The sequence below is a fragment of the Schistocerca cancellata genome, chromosome 2 (genome assembly GCF_023864275.1).
Source record: "Schistocerca cancellata isolate TAMUIC-IGC-003103 chromosome 2, iqSchCanc2.1, whole genome shotgun sequence".
NCBI classification, from domain to species: Eukaryota; Metazoa; Arthropoda; class Insecta; order Orthoptera; family Acrididae; genus Schistocerca; species Schistocerca cancellata.
Genome location: NC_064627.1, coordinates 1,028,546,423 through 1,028,553,502, shown reverse-complemented (window position 1 = coordinate 1,028,553,502; position 7,080 = coordinate 1,028,546,423). Strand labels below are relative to the sequence as shown.

Genomic DNA, 7,080 nt, shown 5'->3' with positions numbered 1-7,080 from the left:
ATTTCATAAGCAATAAAAATTAGTTTATCGTATAACTTCTGTTCTTTTATGCAACAAAAGCAATTACTTCTGATACAAGCACAGTTTAGACGCATAAATACAAAATAACTATATCATTATTATTGTTATTTTGTGCTCAATAAAACGTTCTTCAATGACAAGATTTTTACCATTATTATTATTGATAAATGTGAAAATTGTTTAAGAATAACAGAACAATGTTTTGTATCAATTCGACGAAGTATTGAAGCAATGTTTGACATATTTTTGTTTTGAACTTATTTTTTTATTTTTCTTTATTTTGGGGAATTTGTGTTTTCTAGCGCTGTATAATAAATTTGCATGCGTTTGTATTTTTATTACATAATCCCTCTGTTTCCGATACAAATCAACAATTTTGAATAAAGCCTGATTTATACACTGAGAAGTTCAATTCTGCTATAAAAAAAAAGCACTCCGTCTTCAGGCCACAAGTGACCCATCGGGACCATCCGACCGCCGTGTCATCCTCAGGTGAGAATGCGGATAGGAGGGGCGTGTGGTCAGCACACCACTCTCCCGGCCGTTAAGATGGTTTTCTTTGACCGGAGCCGCTACTATTCGGTCGAGTGGCTCCTCAATTGGCATCGCGAGGCTGAGTGCACCCCGAAAAATGGCAACAGTACATGGCAGCCCGGATGGTCACCCATCCAAGTGCCGGCCACGCCCGACAGCGCTTAACTTCGGTGATCTCACGGGAACCGGTGTGTCCACTGCGGCAAGGCCGTTGCCTAATTTTGCTATAAATAACGTTTATTTTAAAGCAGCATACCAGAGGAAATATGTAGACCAAGTATGTTCCATAGGCTGTGCTACCCTTTATATTTCCTCACTCTGTTTATAGATGTTTCATTGCTTCCAGTTTATAGGGGAATCTAGTCAGACGATGACAGCATATGTAAACAAAGCGATCGATTTCTGGTAGTGTCCTATGGGTATGCAACACGCTTGACGTACAGGTAACGCGGGTGCTACCTTAACTGACCATGGCTACAAGAAAAACTACCTAAGTCTGCGCTTACTTATGATAGTCTATGGTAGTCTGAGTAGTTTTACAGCTCTGCTTACTGTTCAGTTTGCCTAAATGACACCTTTCAATTAAACGGTCAGGTTGCATTTCGATATTATTTTATGTGTCATAGGATTTACATTTATTGCATAGCCTAGAGGTGCAGGACTGAAGTGTCACTACATGGTAGTAGTTCACTGCTTGCTTGTTAACACATGCACACACACACACACACACACACACACATACACACACATGAGTTACAATATGTTTCTTCCAGTTCAAGTTTTTATCTATATGTAGACTCGTTTACTAACTTAAGTTCACGTCCTACATACATTGTTGGTATGACTATTTGTCGTACAGTTTTTTTTCAGAATTAAAGGAGAGTCCATTTTCAGAGAATAACTTACTAATTCTTTGATGAATATTGTTAACAGTTTCTTCTGCTGCTTTATTGCTAATTGGATTTGTTGTAACGCTAGTATCATCTGCAAAATGCAGCAGTTCTGCATGATGCATCATGTGGAAGCTTAATCGCATATACAGGGGCCGGCAATATACCTCTCACATTTAGAGAGGACACTGTATGAGTTTTTATGAGGTTACTGATATGGAGGAGGTAACAATCGATAGCGGACTACGTGCTATTTCCAGCAGGCGCAATGAATTGGCTGGTGAGCATTGTGTGTAATGTTGGTTCTGCGAGCATTTCGCATTCGGCCCGAAGTCTGGGTATCGAACTTCAGAGGATCAGGTTCTCCAACGAAAAGAAATTTCACTGGCCTACGTCGGACTGTAACAGCGTCGGAAAATGTGGCGTGTGGGAGAGCGCCCGTCCAGCAATCTCCAAAGTGTTTAGCGTTTAAACATGCAGCTGTCCTGGGACTGTTTGATAGGTCCATCTGTACATGCACCCCCATAAAATGACGGTTACTCAAGAATTAAGTAAGAGAAGTTTTGAAACTCGGAAAGCTGTGTGTGAGGAAATTCTTTAGAACATTCCCTCAGAAGCTGTTTTGATTTCATCTGCTGAGGCCCAATTCATCAGGCAGGGTAAACGAAAAAAAGTTTTCGCTGTTGGGTAGCAGATAACCCACACGGATTTCACCAATGACCACGTCGCGCCTATCGTGTGACAGTTTGATGCACCGTTGATGAATTAGGTGTGAGGACTCTGTGCTGTTTTGGAGAAGATATCGTAATAGTATCGGTCAATCCAAATTGCTACTGTTGCAAAATAGAGTCGTAAGTTAAACCAGCCTGCTGGAGACCACGAAGAGAGAGAAGTATGGTTGCAGCAACACGGAGCCACAGCCCACACCTCTCCGCATACTCTAGAAATTTTGAGAGAGTTGGTTCCTGGACGTCTTCTCTCTTCGTGAGGAAACATCATCTGGCTCCCAAGATCACTCGATTTATTATCTTGTGATTCTTTGCTTTTGGGACACTTAAAGGCTCAAGTGTACAAACATCGCCCCACAACCGTGCAAGCACGTAACGAAGTAATCGCTATGGAAGCGTCCGCCTCCTTAGCTTAGCCGGCACAGTAGCTCGGAGTGTTCGATCAGAGGGCTATCTGCCCTCTGTAAAAAAAATATATATATATATATATATAAAAGTGAATGGATCAACAAGAAACTTGAACAGGCGTCATGGGTCAAACAACATAATGAGTCGTCAGGACGTCTGACTGCCATGCAGCGGACCTGTGTTCGATTCCCGGAGATTTTCCTTGCTCGGAGATTGGGTGTTGTGTTGCCTTTGTTATCATTTCAACATCATCGACACGCAAGTCACAAACTGCGACGTCAACTGGTAAGACATGCAACATGGCGGCCGAACTTCCCTGGAGGAGGGGGGGGGGGAGCCGGTTATATATGCCTCACGATCATTTTCATTTCATTTCAGAAAGGAGCTGCCATTCCACCGCAAGTGACACAAAGAACTATGGACAACTTCTGGTTAAGGCTTCGTCAATGTGCTAACAGTGTAGGACTACTGTAAAATGGCACAGCATTTGTTGTTCACAAAAGAAAGTATTCTCTCTGTATCTTTCTTTGTGACCACCTTGTGAAAAACGGGAGGTATTTTTGCCGGACACTCTACAAGCTATAGGAGTGGACCCAAAGTTGAGCCCTGTCGGACTCCATTACTTCTCCGTAGGCACTAAAATTTTCTCGCCCTCCAACACTGTTTGAACGGTCTTGGGAAACGAATATCTGCACACCGGAGCTTCAGTTGGTTCCCGCAGCCTCGCGGGAAATGAATAAGAAGCGCGAATATGACCGGCGAGCCCACTTGGGGCACTTAGCCACGCAGTCTCGGTTCCGGCCAAGTGGCTCATTTCGCACTCGTGCGGTGCGGCGGGTCTGAAAGCGACAAGTCGAGTGGCGCTTGTGCGAGGGGGCGCGCTTGTTGTTGCGAAAACAGTAATGAGTTTCTGACGCGCGCCCGCCCGGAGACATTATAACCCGAGCAGATGCCGCCCGTCGTAAACCGCCGCACTAAACTTAATGGGGAGCGTATTAGGTTAATGTCGAGACAAGCAGACCGAGGCCCCGGGCCTTACGTAGTTATAAGTAGGGTGGCAGGGCCGCCTCTTTCAGATTCGCCTCCCGGAACTCGCGAGGAGCGTTAGCGCGCCGCGAAATAGCCTAGCAGCGCGCCATTTTACGAGAGGCCCTCTCATCACATCACAACACATCACATCACACTCGTTCCAGCAGGCGGCCTCATATAGTTGCCGACGCGCCACGATGAGTCCGCTATTCCCAGTGCATGGTAATTTCAAAGAGATTGGAGGTATAGTATCTTCAAAGGCTTATACCGTACTAGACTTTTAAAAGGCTTACGACATTTAAGCATCATTCCTAGGCTACGGAGACTTGCAGTTTCTCGCTTAAAACTTGTCACGAACTCATCAACGCCATTACTCCTCTCATAACGAATGGGACACTACGAAGGCGATTAGCATTTTAGCACAACCATCCAAGGTAGCTCGGAGTAACGTCATTACAGGGTGGTCAGAAACAGTCTGGAAACCTTGTCAGGGTGTTGTAGGTTAAACTGTGCTGCGAAATAATCGCTAAGAAAAAAATTCGAGACGTTGCGCCGTTTCTGAGTTAATTAGCTTTGAAGTAGGCCAATCAGGACGCTGAGCGCGCAAATTCACGCCCCCCGCCAGAGCAGGTGTCGCCAACCGTGTTCTTAGTTTCCTAAAACCGAACAAGAGAGCGATGCAAAAGCTCATCATGGGATAGTAGTAAGGGTTGAATCTCAGCCAAAGTCTCCTGTGCTATCATCCACGCTACAAGAGCAACTAACAGCAATTGTATCGGAGGAGCCAGTTGAATTCGCTCCCGCAACGGCCTGATTGGCTAACTTCAGTGCTCGGAAGCGACGAAACGTATTGAATTTTTCTAAACGATTATTTCATAGCACAGTCTGTTGTGAATTGGCAGGAGCCAATTCACGAAGGTTGGAGGAAGCCGAAAGGCACACGATTAAGCTCACGCAGGCTGGCGTGAGGTCTGGAACACGTCAGAGAAATAAGACTAGCAAAACAAGAGTAACTGGTAGAATACTTAACTTAAATCCACAATTGGTGAACATCTCTCGTTACTGTACAGGCTTCACAATATTAATTATCAAATGCTATGGCGCCTTGCTAGGTCGTAGCAAATGACGTAGCTGAAGGCTATGCTAACTATCGTCTCGGCAAATGAGAGCGTATTTGTCAATGTAGCATCGCTAGCAAAGTCGGCTGTACAACTGGGGCGAGTGCTAGGATCTGTCTCACTAAACCTGCCGTGTGGCGGCGCTCGGTCTGCCATCACTGACAGAGGCGACACGCGGGTCCGTCGTATACTAGCGGACCGCGGCCGATTTAAAAGCTACCACCTAGCAAGTGTGGTGTCTGGCGGTGACACCACACAGTCTACCCTGAGACACCGTTACAAGCTTCTCACACTGTTTCTGAGTGCCCTGTATACAGAAATAAGGAAAGATTACAGACTGATTTTGGAGTATATACTGCTTTCGAACATTATCAATTACCCCGAAGCTAAAGAATTATTGACAAATAGTCAACATGGATTTATAAAATATCTTCCTTGTCAAACACAGCTACTTCTTCATACTCTTGTCTGGTCTTCAGACGGATCAAACTGTCATCTGCACACAATATTTTCGTGGTCCACCTGGCCGCCATCTTCAGGTGAGAAACTGATTCAAATCGTGAACGACAGTACCTTTGTATACAGCGGAAGTACAAAAGCGTATGTGCTAAGGTATTTCTCAAGCTCTCAAACGGTGCTGCTGCTGCCTGGCTCACGAAAAGTTTCAGCGACCCCCAATGGTATATCGTTTTCGACAGTATTCACCACTGGAGACGCTGTAACTCTTCGTACGCCGGGGGTAGCAGATAAAATCATGAAATATGGTAATAAGCGAGTTTTCACGGTACAAGTAAAGGAAAAAAATCCGGAAATCGGTGACTTGTATTGATATAACAGTTTTTTTTTTTTTTTACGGCTGCATGTCTGTGCGTCTTTTCCTCGGGAATGTAGACGCATCAAGTTCAAATTCATGTCACATACTGAGGTCTATGTTCCCCTGCCGGAGCAAACATATTGAGCTTTTGAGGCACTGCAATCCAAAGATCCGGTCATTTATGTCATATATTTTGATACTGCCAAACTCACTCATCAAAATCTATGGGATACTTCCTGATGACTTGGAATTATGAAATTCGGCATGAATCAAGGTTCACACTGTAAGAAACATGAAATATCTGAAACTTGTTAGATTGTAATTACATCATTTAAAAAATAAATTTTTCACATTTGAAAATACATCGCATCAATCATCCGTCAAAAACATAATAGATGGACCTTACTGTATGAAAACATAAAATGTGAGTAAATAAAATATATTATTAAATCTTCTATTTCTGCAAATATAGACTGAAGTCCTGTGCTCGATTATTTTTGTATGTCCGGGCTAGTCTGAGGGACTACTTAGATATGTAAATAAGTTATACAAAACTGCAACCAGTTACTTTTTTGAATAATTTTTTTTATTCCATGAACCGGTTTTCTAACCTTTTTCAGGTTCATCTTCAGATGATTTCAGAAGTTTGTCTGGAAGTGTGTGTAGTGATATAACAACTGGACATCAAAATGGAGACAGACAGATGGACACTAACCGAAAAGGACCGCCTATACTATCTCAATAAGTAAAAAACTAAATTTACATCCATATCGACAGATAAGCAGTAGTCATGGCGATACATTAAAGCATGTTCCATCTTTTTGTCATAGAGCCAGCACCCAGCACTACACTACCAATAATGATGTAACTTCCTGAAACCATCTGAAGATGAACCTGAAATGGTTCGAAAACCGTTTCATGGAATAAAATATAATTACTCAAAAAAGTGACTGGTTGCAGTTTTGTATAACTTACCTACGTTCAATTTACAATCACGGTTCTAAAATATCAGTAATGGATAAGCATAAACTACTGTAGAGATTTTGATGCGACCTTGGAATTCCCAGGATCGATATCCTGCCAGGATCGATATCGATTACAGGCAAAAATCGTTGAGATTCTCGATTCCCAGGATGCATGAATCGTATGTATACCTGGAGGGGTAGGGAATTATCCATAACTATAATAGTTAATAAACGTAAAACTAAAAATTCTAGGAAACATTTATTTGTTACCTCAATAAAGTGTAGCTGGAAATTTAATATTATTATGTTTTGAACATCAAATCCTACAAGTGACGTCCCTCGATGTCAATACACAAATGCAGCGGTTTTTTTAAGTCCTGCGTTACTCTGTGGAGCATCTGTTTTGAAATACCGCCTATTTCAAGGCGTACAGCATCCTTCAAGGTTCCCAGCGTCCTCGGACGGCGTTTATAAATTTCAGCTTTGAGATAACGCAGGAGAAAGTAGTCACGTGGGCTCAAATCAGGTGAGTTGCAGGCTATGGAATGTCGCTGTACCGTGAGATCAAACGAC

The 7,080-nt window shown here is 43.1% G+C and overlaps 1 pseudogene; it reads right to left on the bottom strand.

Annotated features, from left to right (window-relative positions):
• Positions 1–653: 653 nt before the first annotated feature.
• Positions 654–771, bottom strand: LOC126164183 (5S ribosomal RNA; annotated as a pseudogene).
• Between the last annotated feature and the right edge of the window lie 6,309 nt (positions 772–7,080).